The sequence below is a fragment of the Molothrus aeneus genome, chromosome 2 (genome assembly GCF_037042795.1).
Source record: "Molothrus aeneus isolate 106 chromosome 2, BPBGC_Maene_1.0, whole genome shotgun sequence".
Lineage (NCBI taxonomy): Eukaryota > Metazoa > Chordata > Aves > Passeriformes > Icteridae > Molothrus > Molothrus aeneus.
The window spans coordinates 100,991,532-101,010,726 of record NC_089647.1 but is presented as its reverse complement, the minus strand read 5'-3'; the positions used below and the strand labels follow the sequence as shown (position 1 = coordinate 101,010,726).

The window sequence follows — 19,195 nt, the reverse complement described above, 5'->3', positions numbered from 1 at the left end:
GTGAAAGGAAAGCTATCCCTGCACCATGAAAGCAATAAACAAAGTGGGATTACTGGTCAGCAGCTCAATGGATACTCTTTCCAACAGCCCTATAGTAAGTACTAACTAGTAAGTACGTACTTATAGTACTTATAGTCAGTACTTATAGTTAGTACTTAGTGACAGTAATTGTTACAAGCAACTGAACCACCAGAGAGAGATTTTCATGGTATCTCTACCCATACATACATAAAATAGCAGTTTGTACAAATCCAAAGTATGTAAGGTTAAAGCTAATGGGCAAGCTTTGTTGAGCATCTCAAAAATCAAATTAACTGCAATCAAATTCATGGCACAACTCAGGGTTCATTTCATTACTATCAGAAAATTCAATCTCTGAAATCTTACAATATTAAGGTAAGGCAATGATCTTTCTGTTAAAGTTCTCTCTTTTTTCATTTCAAGGTGAAAAAAAGCTGGCATGCCTGGGGAAGGTGAGGGTGATGATTCCCAGTAGATACTACTGAAAGCTTGGCAAACATTTAATCAATTACTGTTATATAAAGGAAAGGAGAAAAACCCCAAACATCCTTTCAAACACACACTCAAAGACATGTTACATTACAAATTCTACCGCTTGCATCCATTTCTACATCATGCCTTTTCCTGCACAAATGCATATAATAAGCATAAACACACATGCATATATAGGCATATACATATTTAAATTCAAAATACAAATCCATTAGGGAGCTAGTTAAATCTGCTCATTGCTGCAATAACTAATCATATCTCTGTGCTGTACTGCAGGTAGGAAAAGTCAGAAGTTCACTGCATTAAATTCAGGCATTTCCCTTTTTTAATGAAGCTGCATTTTTGGTTTATTTCACAATATGCACTCTTTAACCTTACTGCAAGACCAAGCTGTAGAATACTCACTGCAATTTCAGACTCCTTTTTTATCCCTTCTCTTCAAGGTTTCCAACTAGGTTTCTCTGCAGGAGTCAAGTGCAGTTTTAATAAGGCAGATGAGGCAGGGCTTCTCAACTGCTTCCGATAGAGGTGAGGTGGTCAGCTCTTTATTGACTTTCTGCAGTACTGCAGCTACAGACTGTACAGACAATCTTGCTTTATGAGCATGCACCAGGCAGGAGGAAATGGGCCTGGAAATTTCCAGCCAGCAGTGTTTGATGCACTGCTTGAAAAGCTGCACAGTGTGCATATAAAGGAAACTAGGGACAGCCTTTTTCCTTCTTGTTGTTGTTGTTGTTGTTGCTAAACCATCAGCTGCAGTTGCTACACGTACCTAGGAAAGGCTGCTCAGGAGCCATTTTAAGAACTAATATGTCTCAGGAAAAGGAAAGAAAACAACTCTAGTTATTTTGTGCACATTAGAGAGTGCTGCATATCAAAGATCCTTTTCTAAACACTTGGAAAAATCACATGGGAGGTAATAACTAGTGAATTATTTTACTGTCCTTTTCTTGTGCAGGCAGCCACAGCACATCCACACTGTATGCAGGGCACAGCTGCACTGATATACACACATCCTCACAAGGGGATGTGGAAAAAAGGAAGCAATCACAGGCTGGTATCATGCACTATTAAGGTTTTGTTGGTACCAGCACGGAACAACTACATCACTAATTAATGGATGCACACAGGCTACACACATCCTTCCAATCAAGTGGAAATAAACCCAGGTAGCCTTTTTCACCCTCATGCATAGATTACTTGAGCTATTTACCCCACTCCTTGTTTTTCTGGACTGTTTTTCTGCACATTCCCCTCTTCCCTCACCATCCCACATCTACACCAGCAAGGCACATCCTTGAATTCTGCTCTGACACAGGGGAGATGAACATCCATGCCCCATTCATGAGCTTCCCACACGGTGCCACTCTGGACCAAGTCTGTAACAGCAGATGAGGTTCAAACTATGCCGACAGGAGGTTTGGAACCCACCCTCAGAGATGTGTCCACAGATGCTGACACAAAAATAACCATTAAAACCAGGTTTGACATCTCTCTGTGCCTCTTTTACTCCCTGCCCAAGGGGGACAACATCCTCCTGCCCCAGGGGAGCACAGCAACGGTGAGTGGATCAAAGACAGCAAGAAGGTTCAGACACTTTGGTGATGGCAGCCCTACAAAAGCCAGAACAGACTCTAGTCCCTACAAAAATGTACCCACATGGGGCTGCACACCCCAGCTCGCATCCAGCTGCAGCATCCTCTGCCAAGGACTGGCTGAGGGAGCCAGGTCCCAGCTCCTGCTGAGCACCACACCTGAGCAGCCAGCAGTGCTGCAAGGTACACAGCACAGTGTCACTTCTTTCAGCTAACTGCAAAGCTCTTGGGGATTCTGAAAATAAAGCTGTACACACACATGGGTTCAAAGACCTTACAGCTACAGTGCTCCTATCAGAGGATATACCCTTACTGCAAGCAAGACTTAACTATGTGCTTAAATTCTGACTTCAGGGGACACAGGGGTTTGCTTAACTTTCATTATACCAGCCATTTGTTTTACAGTTACCTGGATAATATGTCTTGCCTTTTCATGTACAGCACTGAGCTCCTTCCACAGTAGGGTATTACTTCTTCCACATAAATGGAAGAGCAGGTAGAAATTGAGGCATTTTTAGCTAGCTGCCTGAAAAACATGGACAATGACAGGCAGATAATTTTGCTGCACACTGCAATGCTATCTGAGTGCTCCTGAATTTTCACCTGTGAGATAAGCATCAGTGAGCAGCTACAACATAGTCCTTAAGAAGGGTAACAAAAGGACAGTAACCTATAGCAAAGAACATTTCCATACTGTGTTCTGCATTTTATTTTTAAAAATGCAGCTACAGGGAACAGACATCCTGTGAAATATCAGATGTTAGAACCTCACGACACATACACTGCTATAATTCAGATCACCTTGCTGAATTAGAAAGCTAAGCTTAAGATAAATGTCCACTTTTTCTCCTCAGTCCCTGTCTTGAGCAGGGAAGGGTTGTACTGGTGTTTAGTTATCTGGTTCCCCCCAGTTCCCCATCTGCAGTTCTCCAAAGTGTGTTCTTACGGCACTTCAGCTAGTTTTTCCAAATCAGATGCTGCTGACATCGTGAATCTTATCAATTTTCTTTACTGACAGGGATTAGATACTACTTCACTTTAACCCCCCAAATTGGCAGAAGCTGGAGACTGGCCTGGATCTGCTGCCAGTCTGTGCTCAGGCTCTACTCCCAGTAGGCAAGAGATGCTCAGGGCTTCTGGACACTCATATGCAATACATTGATTTAATCAAAATTACATGCCAGTCTCACTCTTTAAAGCAAAATTCAAACAGTCAAACAATGAATTATTACTTTAATTCTTAAGATCTTAAGATCTTTTCTTTAATTCTTAAGATCTTAAGATCTGCATGTGTTCAACATACTCTAAGAGGAGAAACAGACTGCCATTGTCTTTCGGTCTTTTGCTGGTGGCAGAGCAGATTATTCCTATCATGTTCTGCAGGGGTGCTGTCAAATGCTGTTTCAGGCTATGGGCCAAAACTTACCCCCAGCCCATGTGCTCAGCTCCCACTGGCATCAGTGATATCTCCACCATGGACTGACAGTAGTAAATGGGCAGAGATGTGCTGGCTGCTCAAACAGCACGATCTATGTGCTGAATAATTCATTTTAAACTGTTGCACAGATGTCAAAATGTTATTGCTGATTTCTAGCCAGCAGAATGGGCATTTCTTCTCCTGATATGAGTGTGTCATTGCCTGTAATGCCAGAGATTTGGGGGATGTCTCAGCCAGACAGCAAAGCCCATACATGGCATGCCTATGAACATACAATTAAAAAGATCACTTAAGGCCACCTTTCTCTCCCCTTATTAGGATTCTCCTGCAGATGCACTCACCCATTGCCTTCAAGAAGTTTCAAAAAAGCAGCTCAAAGCATGGCAAGGTTACATATGTTTGAGGGTACTCTCCAACAATCACTCCAGCCCTTTGGATTTTTGCTTAAGTCCCATGGAAAAACTCTAAGTACAAACAACTTAAGAGTCACGGATGATTTGGATAACAAAGTAAATCCAGACAAACAAAAAATAAACCCAGCCTCTGTAAAGGGGAACAAATAAATGTATCCTACAGAGTTTGCCAGCCTAGCCACGGAGAGAACTCCATGGTACAAGCCAAAGATCCTCCTCCTCTCCAAAATCAAGGAAGAGAAAAGGAGTTTTTCTGTGTTTCTCCTTTCACTGAACCTGGAGCAGCCAATATGGTGCACTCTGACATTTTCCAGGCACTGGCTTCCCCAGCCAGGTGGGCTCGGCTGCTGGGCCAGCAGCCACCTCCAGAGTGAGCTGGGAGTCCCGTGTGCAGGTGGGCTGGGGTGGCTGGGGCTGCCAGGAGAAGTGGAAGGGAAATGGGAGAGAGCCAAGAGAGTCACGGGTTTTGAGCTGAGGTCAGAGACCAGGGATCTCTCACACAAACCAAAGAAGGACATGCACCCCATGCCAGCCCAGGAGCATCACTACCAGGGATGCATCAGCTAAAAAGCAGGATTTTTCATGCTCCTAGATGGGCTTCTTCATGTCTGCTGGTCTGTGTGCAAACAGACCTCAGCTTAATGAGGTCTAATTTGTTTCAAATCCATAGGTTTCTTTTTAATAATTAACAACCTCCATCACTCAGCAAAGTCATTCCTTACCCCTGACTACTTGCTATTAGGAATGAAATTTACTGTGAAATACTGTTAAAAGGTGGAAAGCAAGTGACATAATTCACGTTTTAATTAAAAATATATATATATCACATGAAGCCAGAGCCATAGAAAGAATAATAACTGAATAAGCCTAAAAAACCCCCACCCCAACCCAACACCTACTCTTCCCTATTACCCACTTTATTCTTGTCATGCTATTTGAATTCTTCTAATTGACTTCTCTTACTGGATGCTCTATGCCCAAGCCATATTTCAGTTTTTTGCTCTGCAATTCCAGGAACTAGAGAACGTGTCGGCATCATTAGCATGAGCATTACACACCCTCACACACAAGAGTCCAGGAACTACAATTAACACATTAAGAAATAATAACTGCCAAGGGAGCAACAGAAGATAAACAGCATGGAGCTGATGTAGCAAGAATTCTGCTTGGGAAAGGGCTGTCTCTTGGGTAACGGGCAAGGGAGAGGAATTGAAGCGCTGTGCAGCACTGCCCATTTACCACAGAAAACCCCAAAACCAGTTGAGCTGTTCACACATTAATTTCTTGAAATTTAATTTCACTAGAAGTATTGCTGGCTTTAAACTAGATTTCAAAGGAATCTGAAGGCTCCTGTTCTCAAAGAAATAATAATCATGTCCTGTTCCAAAGTTTAAAATTGGTATATGTTTTCTGGTATTTGAAAACCTGCCCTGAAGTGCTGTGGGTTTGTAATTTTCTCGTTCTTTTTCAGTAGAAGCGAGAAATACTTATTTCTTTTACCTATATATTAAGATATATTTATAAAAAAAATTTAAAAATACCTTTTTCCTACTTGCCAATATCTATTTTTATGATTGCCTGGTTTGGTTTTTTTTTTTTGTTTGTTTGGCTAGTTTTTTTGGGTTTTTTTAAATAAATTTAAATAATTGAGCTATTTTCCCAATTTTCCCAAGGATTTTTAATGAAAAAAATTCAGATTCCAGAGTCTTTTATTTAAAGCTTCCACTCTGAGAATGTTTTGTGTGAGTAGCCCTGCAGAAGCTGCACAACAAAAGCCTGCAAGAGCCTGCCAACCATTTGGATACCTATCTATCTTCACCACTGCAACCAACAGAAATCATGGAGCACGCCGCTCCCTTTGGGCATCAGTCCTGGCTTTAGCTGCTGCTTTCAGCTGGACCAGCCAAAGGCCTTAATATTTTTCAGTGAGATGAGGAGCTGAAGGAACAGGATGGCACAGGCAAGGTTTATGAAATGCTTTGTCTCGTGTCTCTCCCTTTTTGGGGCTGCACAGTCACAGAAAACCCAACCAAAACATTGCCATCAAAATAACAGCCTTTCTTACACTCACCCAAATCCCTGTGCAGGAGAAGGGAGGCAGAAGAGGCACAGACACACAGGGTGGGATTAGCAGCTCTGCTCAAACCCCCCTTTGGGGAGAGCCTGTGACCCACGTGGGGCTCGGGGCTGGGGGGCTGTGACGGGCGCGATCCCCCCGCTGCCCCCACCACGGCTCATCAGTCAGCTCAGACATGTCAGCAAATCACATGGCACTTTGTAAAAACATAATTGTTTTTATTTTCCAATTTTCTGTGTTTTGTGTAGAGTGCTGCTGTGTTCAAGCGAAGTGAATAAAAGCATAAACAGCAAGCACCATCTGGAGAACATTCTTCCAGCACGCTGAGAAATAGCAGCCGCCTGTGCGCTACCTGCTATAAATAAATGTCATTAAAAAATGTCCAAAAAATTGTTTGCTCCTATTTGATGGAACTGTAGTCAGATAAAATCTTCCTTAACCCTGTCTTCAGGTACCCAACACCTTCACAGAAAAAAACTGCACACAGATGTAGATATTTGTCTCTCTTTATGTTAATATGGGTATTACTAACAGAATAGCAACCCTACACGTTATTCTAGTAACACAACAGAGGTTGCAACTCAAGTGTAACACGTGAACAAAGCACTGAAAATCCAAATGCTTTTAAAACTGTACCAGGTTCACAATAGGGAGATATCTCTCAGCCCACTACCAAGAGAACAGGCAAAATTATTCATTCTCCAAACTGATAGTGTATCAGTTTGGAGGGAAAAAAAAATACCAGAAAGTCCATAATTTATTTTCAGTCTACACAAAGCCACATCTCCCTCTCTGCTGACAAAATACAGACCAACCTGGCTGTGGGGCTGTGATGAGGCTCTGCAAAGGGTCGGAGTTTGCTGTGTTTGTTTAATCACTGCAATTAGAGCTATGCAAATAATGGAATTGTTTGCTATAGTGGCAAGGCTGGGGTAAAAAAATTAAAAAGAAATATTTGGGCTGAGTGATTTAAAAACAATTTTGGTAGAATGAAGAAATGAAACTGTCTAGTCTGTTCTACTCAGATTCAACTCAGAATCCATTCAGTTTGAAATGAAAAATACATTTTCACACTGGAACAAAGCAGATGAGCAATTGTCATTTTTCCTTTTTTTTTTTTTTTGTCAGACAAACATTTTCAGCACCCAGGAAGGGATGCTTAGGAGAGCTTGCTGCTTCTTGGGGAGGGAGGAGAAGATTTGCCTATCCCTTATCCCAGCCTTGGACACACCTCATGCTGCTGTGCAGGGGCAGGGCTAAGTGCTGCATCTTTCTCTTCCCCTTGCTCTGCTCTGGGCAGCTGCCCTGCCCAGGAGCCCAAGGGTGGCAGGCAGAGGTGGCAATGGGAACAGCAGCACTGCCTTTTCTTGTTTCCACACAGCTCAGGCACAGCTGGCATGGGTGGGTGACTCTTGCCAGAGCCACACAGCCCTCGTAGCCCACACGAGGTTGGGGTGTGCTCTGGGACATGGCATAATAGGGCTGAGTGTCCAGAGGCTGACACAGGAGGCAGTCTGAAGCCTCCCTGAGGAACCACTTCTTCCAGGATGAAAGAAGGATTTGGAGAAATGTTAGTGGTTTTCTCCCTTGTTTAAAACCCTCCTTCTACTGCAGATGTCATGAAGTGAAAGGAGGGAATCTGTCTTGTTCAACAGCACCCACAAAAGCAGGCTGGGTCCCTCTCACCAGAGAGTGGCTGAGATTCCTGAGGCACAGGGCATATCAGCAGCACAGCCACCCACCATCATGGAAGGGCAAGAGTGGAAGTGATGGACACAACCAGATCCAGTCCTTCCCTCGAGCTGTGGCACTCCATCCAAACCCAGAGCTGTTGAACACTGGTGTGGTCACAGAGCAGCTCTGCTAAAGCCTTGCTCTTGGCTGGGATTGGCCACCATTCCCACTGGCAGCAAAGGCATCATTCCCACCATACTTTATTTATCCTCTGCTTTCATTGGGACTCAATGTGCAAGGAACTGCATGAATAGGGATGAGGGTCCAGTCCCATCCCTGATGAAATCATCATCTCAAACACAGCATGGGCAGGAAATGATAATGTGGTTAGAGTTCTCATTAGCCATGTTTTCCTAATATTTATATTTTAGCTACTTTTATTTACAGAGTCCACTCGCACTAGTTAAATTATATACTTTGCAAAAGAATACAAAGGCTGTCTGGAAGTGAACACACTGGACTACTGATTTTGTTAGGATTCTAATGATGATTATCATGATTAACCAGCCTTGATGAATAGGATTTTGCCAGACCAGGTGTGGAGGGAAGGCAGGTGGTGGGAGCACGGCTGTCTGTCCATGCAAGCACGCGTGCATGCGTGCATGTGTATGGGGGGGAGGGTTCTTCTTTGTTTTGTTTTTGCCTTTGGTCAAATTCAAACAATGTGCAGTAACAAGAAGTAAATGTCATTTTCCTCCCATCCATCTTAATTTGGCATCCATTTTAAAGCTTACCTTTGACCTTTTAAAATGTTAATACACTTAAGCAGATATAAAAAACACAAAGCTCCTGGAAAAATTAATCACACCCATATCACGATGCTGGTCTAGAAATGTAACATCAGTTATTTTCCTATTTAAAGAAACATTTGTCCAGTGCAGATGCAGTAACTATGCTACAATTACCTATTATTTCCTTTTCAAACAAATAACCACATTAAATGCTATAGCAAAACCCTTTCAGCATAACCAGTACAACCTACAATGAATCTGTTTTGTTGAGTAACTGCCTAAAATCATGGAAAGGGTCCTGAAACTGACCTTGAGAAGTGTCCTAACCCGTCCCTCAGCCCCAGGCAGAACCAGCTAAATCTAAACCATTCTTGACAGGAAACCTTATTTAGATTTCCTTTAAGTAGCAGCCTTAACTAGAACTGGAGAAAATTGCAAAATTCAAAATATATAATATATGTATACGTACGTGTATGTATAAGAAAATACAAAGAGACAACTCTGATCTAAATGACAAGTCTCCCTCCTCTGACCACTTCATACCCTCTAACCAAAGAGTCCAAAACAGGAAACTCTAATAAAAACACCTCCTTCCTTTTTAAAAATAAAAGGCTACTCAACTGAGAACCTCAGCTCCTTGGAAATGCAGGGGCATCTCTTCTCAAGAAAATCAGAATTATCGGGTCCCAAAATATTTGGGTCTTTATGCTGCAGAGCAAAGAGCTCATCAGTTCCACCAAAAAGCAAATACAAAGTAAGAGGGTTGACCAGCCTTTTCAGTAACCAAAGTGAGTCTAAGATGTCTGTAGCCTGTTTGTCATCAAGGGCACCCACCTTGTCTCCTGACCCAATCATTTCTGGTGGGAGGCTGCACTAGGTCCCTCCAGGACAGTCACTGCACAGCTCTGAGGTTACACGCTGTGAGCATGCGGATCCATGGCACACAGCCTTATGCTGCTTCCACTTTCCTGTCTGCAGCACTCATCAATCCAAATTGATGGCTACCCCCATCAATTCAATACTCCCCTTTAGAGGACAGAAAGCTGTGGTGACAGCCAAAATGCATCCTAAAAGAAGTGATGATTTCATAGCTAAACACAGCTGTTACAAAAGCATCTAAAAAATCAGTTAGAGGCCTAAACATCAAACCCAAACCAAAGGCAGATGCATTTCCTTGGTGAGCAGGGAAGTAAATTCCTTGCATCTGTTTTCTTCCACCTACCAACATTACTTTGGTTGCAGCACAACTGGAGCATGGTCAAGCAGTTTTCTGCAAAATTAACATAAGCTTAGGCACAAGGGTGTGGGGAGATGTGAGGTACTGAGCTTGGCACCACCAGTCCTGTGAGAGAACACAGCCCTTGATGTATCCTGCACACACAATGCAGCAGAGCTCTAACCCAGAGCCCAGTTTCCTCTGTCACAGAAGCTTTGTGAATCCACCCTAGGCAAACATGGCTCCTCCAGCCATGAAAAGGCAAGATGTAACTCCATCCATCCCCCAGGGACCAGAGATGAATTACAAGAATGTCACATGAGAACAGAAGGGCTCTTCTGTGTGCTCCTTCTTCTGGGATCTGCTTATATGTTCCTACTTCCTTCTGGCCTCCCCTCAGCATCCCACAGCCTGCAGAGCAAGCTTTGGCTATGTCAGAAATCCTCTTCCCCCACCTTTCTGCAGGGCAGCCCTCCCGGCAGAGAGCTGCCTCAGACCTCCAGCCCCATCACCAAGGCTGGAGATGAAGACATCTATTATTCAGACAGTGATGCCTGACTTCTTGGTTAAGAAAATGCTGATTAAAAAACAATGTGTTGCCCTTCCTGTTTGCTTTGCAGTGGCCTTGTGCAGATCCAGCTCTACAGCAAGTGATCCATCACCAACAACCAGAAAGATGTGTATCATGCAAACACAAAAATACTTCATATTCCCTTTATTTTCTGTGTCTTCCATTCTCATTGCCCATCTATTTCAATGTTCCTCATTATCTTTTCTTTAACCTAATTATTATAGATATTTATGGAACACCTAATAGTTTTCTTTTAACCAAGGACCATTTTGTGCAATACTGCCACATAAGCTTCAAAGACCATCAAATTTTAAAGAAAATAAACACAATGAATTCACATTTCTCACTTTGTCACTCCCAACCCTTTATTTCTTGATTTTTTTTGCTTACACGCCACAGAATGTACATGTGCCTTTGTCACACTGTTTGTGAACAGTGTATTCACCATATTCTGATAATCACAGATTAGAACTTCAGCAATACTCCTCTAGTTAATTAGTTTATTCACTAGGCACAGATTAATAACTGATGAGCTACAAAAAGTTGCTATTGTCTGAATCAGTCACCAAGTAACTAACTTGGCCGTTCAGGCAGGGAGAAGTTTTCTTTTCTGAAAGGTGACAAGTAGCTATGTAATGACTTCTATTATTTTCTCAATAAACTCAGAGAAAATAGGACACTGCAGCTAGAAAAACACAGAAAGAGAAATTAGCTGCTACTGTCATTAAGGATTCAGAGACTGATAAAGAACAGTTGGTGCAATGCAGCTGGAGAGGCTTTTCAGAGTAAAGTGATTATTCTCTGGCCATTAACAAATTATTTTTTCCTGGACTGAAAGACCTGCACTCCTCCAAATAAGCTGGCTTTGCTATGAGGAGCACACTGACTGCCAGGGCAGGCAAGAGCCATTGCCCTCTTGGCCCTCCTGGTGGCCACTACATTTCCACCTCTTTGTTTCCATGCCGCAGGAAAAGCGCAGAATAATTAAAAGGCTGAAGCACATGCAGACACTGGAAGGAGACTGGTTTTCAAAATTAGCCTGACCAAATGAATTTGGAGCTGCACCAGAATGCTCAGGGACCTGCCCTTTGCAGCCTCACTGAAGCTTTAGTGAGGAGTCACAGCAAACTTCCCTCACTTCTCTTGTCATTCAGAGCTCACCCCCAGTCATCAGCTCGGAGATAACACAAAGATAAGACATTTGGGGACACAGTCAGTCAGTCCTGAGGCTTGTTCTGACATCTCTGTGCCTGCCAAGGGGGAGGTGGGGGGACCAAAACCCACACCCAGCTTGTCCTCCAAGTCAACAGCAGCTGCCTTCCTTCTGCTAGAGTGGCTGCTCTCTAGCCACTCTAAAGGGAGTGGGAGCAATACAGAGACCTGGAAGCTGCTGAGCTGAAGGACACCTTTTTTCTGAAAGTGTGGGGGAAACAGGAGACCTACCCCAGACCCTTTGTTTAATTCTTGAGAACATTTAGCCCTCTGATATCTTTAAGAAGCATTTCCAACAACTACATGTGCAAATTGAGAATGGTGATGAGTGGTGCCCCTCTCAGGTCCATACTAGGACTGGCATCCTTTCATAACTTCATCAATGACACAAGCAGTAGGATCAAGGGGATCCTCCACTCTTGTGAGATCCCACCTGGAATACTGCATCCAGCTCTGGGGTCCTCAGCACAGGAAAGCCATGGACTCGTTGGAGCAGGTCCAGAGGAGGGCCACGAAGATAATCTGAGGGTTGGAGCACCTCTCCTATGAGGATGGGCTGAGACAGCTGGGGCTGTTCATCCTGGAGAAGAGAAAGCTGCAGGAAAACCTTACAGCATCTTCCAATACCTAACAAGGACCAACAGGACAGGCTACAGGGACAGATGTTTGATGTTTTAGCAGGGCCTGTTGCAATAGGACAAGGGGTAATGGTTTTAAACTAGGGTCAATTTAAACTGGACATAAGGAAGAATTTTTTTACTGGGAGAGTGGGGAGTCACTGCAACATGCCCAGAGAGGTGGCAAATGACCTATGCCTGGAAACATTCCAAGTCAGGTTGGACAGAGCTCTGAGCAACCTAATCTAGTTAGATGTCCCTAATCTAGAAGATGTCCCTGCTTATTGCAGGGAGGTTGGACTGGATGACCTGTAAGGTCCCTTCTAATCCAACTATTCTATGATTCTATTAACTAGGAAATACAAAAGGATGCTGGAAACAGGTCCTGCTCAGAGGGATGCAGTCACTAACACCCAAAGCCAGCAACTGACTGTGGAGCTGCAGCTCCCATAAGGGTCCCCAGGACACCCAGCCACCCGCAGGAATGGCAAAATCCTGCAACTGTGACCCTGTAAACTCACCTCATCCATGTTACAGCACTGCTCTGTACACCAAAGGACAGCATGGATAGAACTGGGTGGGGGTGGGAAAAAAGGAAGGCCAGAACTAACAAGCTACGTGAAATCACCCAGCAGAGCAGCTCCTCCACAGAGTGGCCTATTTACAGAGTAGCTCAGTGCCCTGGGAGGGATGGGCAATATTGCAAAGCCAGGAAAGGAAATTCCCTAGGAGAACTGAGACAGGCTAACAAAGATCCACGCAGCCTAGGACCTCTCATACAGCCACCTCTTATTTGAAATCTAGTGTCTGCTGGGAGGATTTAGGCCTACAGCTTTGAACATAAGATAAGGAAAACTTTTTCATCCTGAAAACAGACTGTGAAACTCAAGCAAGGCTGGGAAAGTGTTTCACTGTATTGTTATTCTGTAGATGCTGTTTCTGGAGGCAGGACCCAGCACAGCCTGATCTCAAAACAAAGCCATCCGTGGCTAGCGCCTCACATCACCAACCATCTCCTTCCTCTTGAAATAAAATAAAATAAAATAAAAGCAAGTACCCCCATAAATCATTCATCCATCCCAGTTTCATAACAAGAATATTTGTCAGCTCCCATTTTACATCCCTTTCACTGTCTGCCTGTTCTACAAAGCCACCATTTCAGCTGCCTGTGCATACAGACCAGCAAGCACACAGCACCACAACAGCTCCACAGCTCCCACACTCCCATCCTCCTGCCTCAGAGTATGGCCACCTCTCTTCCACAAACCCTCACCTGCACCGCCATACATTTTTTTTTTCAGCGGATTTTTAAAAATATCTTTTTTTTTTTTATCAGTATCTCTGGGGCACCCATCAGAGGTACTTCAGCTACCGTAACAATCACATGATTTATGTAAAAGTAATTGAGGTTAAACTATCTGCCACATCAAACTCTTCACATTTGGCCCCATCTTTAGGACCTAGAAACATCTGAAATAAATAAATCCATGTGTCATTTAACAGGGTCTGGGCTTAATTAGGATCATTCTGGATTTTATGGGAAAAGCTTTGTCCTGGCAGCTTTACATAGCTAGTCTATCACTTGCAAGGTTATCTGCTTTTTTTTTCCTTTAGTACCTACATCAAAATACTTTTCCACACAGCTTTTCCATTTTTTTTTTTTTCCATCCTCCAACCAGCCGGATGACAACCCCTCCTTATCTCTGGCTGTCTTCCATGCTAAAATAAGAATGCCGTTGTTAGGCCGAGGGAGCTGCACCCTTCCACCTCCGTTCCCTCCCGCAGCACGCCGCTGGCTGCGCAGGAATGCCCCAGCTCCCATCTGCTGGGCATTTTCCTGTCACACTGTTGCAATTTACCCTTCAGCTATAATTTCTATTTCTAAATCACACCAGGCCTCTCATGCCAGGCGTTTTGTAGCCTCGAGTGCCAGCCTGTGTCCTGAAGAGGGCTGGTGATCCCCAGCCCATCTCCAGCGGCGCTGCTTCCCTGGCTGGCCGGCACGAGGGCGAGCATGCAGCTCGAAGGATTCCATCAGCAGGAGGGAAGGACTGGATTAGAACAGGGCTGGGATCAGAGATTGATGAGTTGCTGTGAGGCTGCTAGGTCTGTAGGATTGGCTCCAGCAGCAGTGTTTGAATGTATCCCCTCGGAGCAGAGAGGTACCACCTACCTTCAGACTGCTGTATGCAAGGCAGCTGGTGGAAAGTAAGGGGCTTGAGCTGGGGTCTGAACACACAGCCCTGTACAGATGAGACCTTGGTAGGTCAGGCAGAGATGAGGAGAGAGGGAAACATGGAATGATTTGCCCAAAGCTACACTGGCAGCTTGAGTCAGAAGCAGAAACGGGAGCCAGATTTTTTAAAAAAAAATTAGTTCCTAATGCAGGAGATGAGCCAGCAGCCTTTGTTACATCTAAATGCATTTTTTCTCCTGTAATTCATACTGCTGCAGGCTCTGCAAAGTGAAGTAAAGCATTCTGAAGTTGTAGGGTGCTCAGTGTGACCTGCTGATTGCACATGCCAAGTCTGCTACATGACCAGCTCCATTCTCCAGTCCATGCCTACAATGCAATCCGTGCATGTTGCAAAAGCTTAACGCTTGCTTTTTTTTTTTTTGGTAGGAAGTGACCAGGACCCTGCAAAACCCATCACTGAGGTGATTTCCAGCCTGACCCAGATAGCTCTGGCTGCTGGATTGTCTCCAGAATTTAGTGTATACACAGGAACTCAGCAGCACTCTCCAGTCAACTCAAAGAGTTATTCCCTCTTCAAATTTGGCTTCAGTCATGTCTGAAGGTGAAAGAGACTTCAGCTTCCCCCATTGGAGCTCCTCACAGAAATACTATAAAATTCATCAAATATGCCAAGGACAAAATAGTGAGGATGCATTAATTGATCAGGTTGCTCTAGCAGAGCGGTGCAGGAGACCACCCTGCCTATCAGCAGCCTCCTCTGCTAGTTACTGTAGTTACATCTGATTAACCGGGGCCACTCACGGCGTCGTGAAATGGAAGGAAAGGCTTTTCAAATTTACATATTAAAAAAAACCAAACGGAGGTGTGCTGATTTCTGTCCTATGGAGTGTTTCAGACATAACATTAGTAATCAGTTGCGTATTTGTGAGGAAATTTTTACTTTGAATGCCAAGCCGATTTGCTAATGATAAATGACATGAAAGGTTACTTAGCAAAAGGAAAAACATTTCCTTATCAAGTTTGAACGGAAGATACCTGAAGAATTAATGGGCAACCAGATACTCTTTCCTCTTTAACAATACACTCTCATTAGACAATATGTATACTTTGAATCCCGCATTTGAATAATTTTTTCTTTCTAGAAAAATAATTCTGATGGAGAACGTGGGAGAAAACTACCATCAACAGCAGTAAATGAACCAAAGCTGAACCAATCTCTCAAAAAAGAGGTGTGTTGGGGTGAAATGAGAGAAGGAGAATAACTGCCCTGCAACTCCTGCCCAGGGCGCTTGCACCCCGCAGCATCCCCCCGGAGGGATGCAGAACTTCTGGAGCTCGACACTTCACCCTGGCATTCACCGCCACGTACGCCCGGACCGCTGCGACGCCGGCGCAATGACCCACGCCCCGCGACAGCCTCATCCAGAAAAAGCCATGAAGGGAGCCGCAGGTGACAGTCCCTCCGCCTGGCACACTCCGCCAGGAAGCCGGGCGACAGCGGGAGAGATTTCTGCCCCAACTTCGGAAGGGTAAATTCTCCTCCTGCTTCTCGCCTGTGACCGGCTACGCGAGGGACCCCAAATCATCCCATTACCGCCCATCTTGAAATCCATCCTGCACGTTTCTAGTCTCCTTTCCGCGGAGCGCGGCCCGGGCGCCGATCGCCGCCGCGGCCGTGCCGAGCGCGCTGCGCCGCCCGTGGGGCCGGAGCCGCGGGGGGCGATGCGGGCTCCTCCCCGCGCACCCACGGCCGTGATTTTGGAGAAGTTGCGCAGGCAGGAGAAGGAGGAGGAAGGGCGGGGGTGGGGTGGGTGGCTCTGCTCGTGCGGTCACGGTCTCGCCCCGTCCCCTTCCCCTCCGCGCCCCCCCCACCGCCGCAGCCCCACTGCCGGGACAACCCGCACAAAGCCGCCGCCGCCGCCACCGGGATCGCGCTGCGCCCGCTCGGCGCCACCAGAAACAATAGTCACGGCCCGAAGCGGGGACCGCGGGGCCGCCGCCCTCCCCGCGGCACCGCAGCGCCCGGCCGCCGGTGGCAAGAAGGCTCGGGGGGGGTGGGATTCCCGCAAAACGCCGCCGCCCGGCCAACCTGTCACCGCTCCACCCGCCCCGGGCTGTCGGTGCGCATCCGCTCCGCGGCACCTACCTCCGGTGGAGGGTGCGGCAGCCCCTAGCTGGGCTCCATGGGGCCGCAGCCGCCGCCCGCTCTGTCAAGCGCGGCCGCCGCCGCCAGGGACGCGCCGCCCTGCCCTGCCCGGTACCGCGTCCCGCTCCCCCCGCGCCGGGCGGGCCGGGGCGGGGCGAGCGCCGGGGGCGGGCCCGCCCAACCTGCGCCACGCCCGCCAGCGCCGCCCCCGCCCGCCCGGGGAGCGCCCGGAGCCGCGCCGGGAGCAGCGCCGAGCCCCGGGAGGATGCTGCGGCAGGCAGCGCCAGCCTCCTTCGTGCAGCGCTCGGGTTTTTGCTCCCTGCCTGCTTGAAGTTTTGACCTTGTCTCCTCTGCGTTTATCTCGGATTGACCACGAGTCTGACTTCCTGTTTTTCTTTATTCCCCCTCCACCTCTTTGCCCTTTTTAATTCCTCCTCTCGCCCGGCCCCCCATCCCCCCCTCGTCTTTTCCATCCTCACTTTCCCTTGTCCCCGTTTTCCCATCAGACTCTGAATATCCCAAGCCTCTTGACCTCCGTCTCTGGGCTTTAAAACGGTTTTGTCAAGGGCAAAAGAGTTTTTTGTAGGTTTCAAATCGCTATTAAGTGGCGCCAGCAGCTTATTGGAAGGTGCAGTGCATTAAACTAAATCCATGGCTAGTATTACATAATATGCCCTCGAATGTACATAAAAGATAATTGTAATTCCATCTGGATTTCTGTTGATATTAACAAACCGCTCAAGATTTCCTCTTGCGGTTTAATGGGCTTTTCAAAACCTTTGACTGGTGCTAGATCAATCAGATTATGACTTAAGAAAGGGTAAAGCACACACACTCATGACATCCCAGGAATTAGTGAAAGAAGAAAAAAAAAACTTAGTAGGTCATCTGCCTAATCCATCTTCCAAAAGAGAGTAGGAATGTCCCCCATACAATAATTTATGGGCATTTGTCTAGTTTTCTTTCAAATGCTCCAAATATGTGGCTTCCTCATTGCCCATAGGAATTTAGGTCAAGCTGCCTGAGAGGGAATTTTGTAGCATCTTGGGATTTAAAATCCACTACTGTTATTCCAAGGTGGTTTGTTTGGGTTTTTTTTCCCCCAGACAGCAAAACTGTACAGTTGCAGTTGGTCATTTATTTCTTGCCCATCATCATGGAAGGATTTTGGCCATCACTTTCCCTAGGTTGAGAGCCCAGGGACATGCACAGCTGAGAAAATGTCAGCTTCATGCTCAGTGTGGCCAAAAGAGTGACTCAAATGTCAGGACTTGTTAGGAGAGCAATGAAGAGGAAAAGATTTTACACTGGAAAATGTGTGCTGGACCTGTGCTCTCAATACTGCTGGAATTCCAGTCTCACCTTCTCAAAAAGGACATAGCAGAGCTGTAAAAGATTCTGAGGAGGCCAGCAGTGATAATCCATGGCTTGAAAGGGTTTTGTAGTTAGGTGCATGCACACTGGCAGGAGGCACCAGAGGGGAGATGTGAAGAGGTTCCTCAAATCTCGAGCAACATGGAGAGGGTGGGCAGGGGCTGGTGGCCCTGGCTTCCAGCACAAAAGGGAGAGGCCATTAACAGAGCACCTGACTGTACAGAGGTGATTCTTCATGCAAACACAGCTGTGGAGCCCTTTGCCATCTGACAGCAGGCAGCTGATGTCATTTTGAGGGGAAAAATGAATAAATTAACAGGAGAGAAATCCACAGAGAACAACCAAATCACAGCTTGCTCAGAAAGGTCCCTCCACGACAAATGGCTCATGGCTGGGCTTGCTTGTTTTTGCCCTTTCCCCATGGTGTGTGTTGATAGTCACTGCTCACCTGCCAGCAGTGAATACACCTCTCAGATTTAATGTCACACCTGGGTTAGTTTTGTGCTCCCCACAGCTTTCCTAATGCCCTCACTGCATAGATTTGAGTAGTAAAAGGGATGAGTGGCTTTCAGTGGGAGAATGTCACTGCTGAACCAACTTGTGGCATATCATGGAGTTGGAATCATCAAAACCCACTGAAAAAAACATCATTATGCATTGAGTCAGAGAGAGTGCTGGTTGCAAAGAAGTTTCTGTCAGTTCTAAAATGTGACAGAAATAATCAAATCTAGCTGTGGCCTGGGGACAGTGACCTTAATTTAAAATCAATCAAAAATCCCTCTCTCAGTGGCAGCTGATTGTCCCGTGTGCTTTCAGACTGATGCCCTCCCAGGCCTGCCATTGTCAGTGCTATTATACAAGTGGGTAAGCATTGTGTTGTCTCCTTGTTTTCCCTCCTATCCATGTCTTTGAAGCTGAGATAGCATGGTCTCAAACTTCTCCACGTTTCTGGCAGAGGAATTTTTTCTGTGCATTAATTTATAAGTCTGTACATGTATGCCTCAGTATTGCTGCTTTATCCATGCAGCTTTCTCCAGAAATCTGCTAGTTCAATATTATATCTTGGTACAAGAAACTAGCTCTGGTGAGGTGGGTTGCCACACAGGAGGCAAACTACAGCAAGAATGAAAATGAAGGAGCCCAAATTATGTATGTGAATGACCTTGGTCAAGTGACTCATGGTCTTGGTCTTTAATGGGACTGATCCCATAGGTTGTTTTCACACTGTTTGTGCAGGATCATGTAGTCAGGGGGATCAGGATACTCACCATTTGCCTTTGATGGTGCTCCACCTCCACCTAAATCTCAGCACAAATTCGCATATGTGTGCTCCTTAGCTCCCATATAATCAGTATTGTAAA

At 45.7% G+C, this 19,195-nt stretch overlaps 1 protein-coding gene across 3 annotated transcripts in view; it reads right to left on the bottom strand.

Moving 5' to 3' along the window:
- Nucleotides 1–16,592, bottom strand: part of RAI2 (retinoic acid induced 2) — a 44,442-nt gene extending 27,850 nt beyond the window's left edge. Inside the window, exon 1 of one of the 3 annotated variants that reach the window (XM_066545396.1) lies at nt 16,461–16,592. The gene's annotated coding sequence lies outside the window, so the exon portion shown is untranslated. Of the gene's footprint in view, nt 1–918; nt 955–15,908; nt 15,928–16,460 lie in introns of those variants that run through there. The other 2 variants (XM_066545399.1, XM_066545398.1) reach the window with 2 other exon arrangements.
- Nucleotides 16,593–19,195: the final 2,603 nt, after the last annotated feature.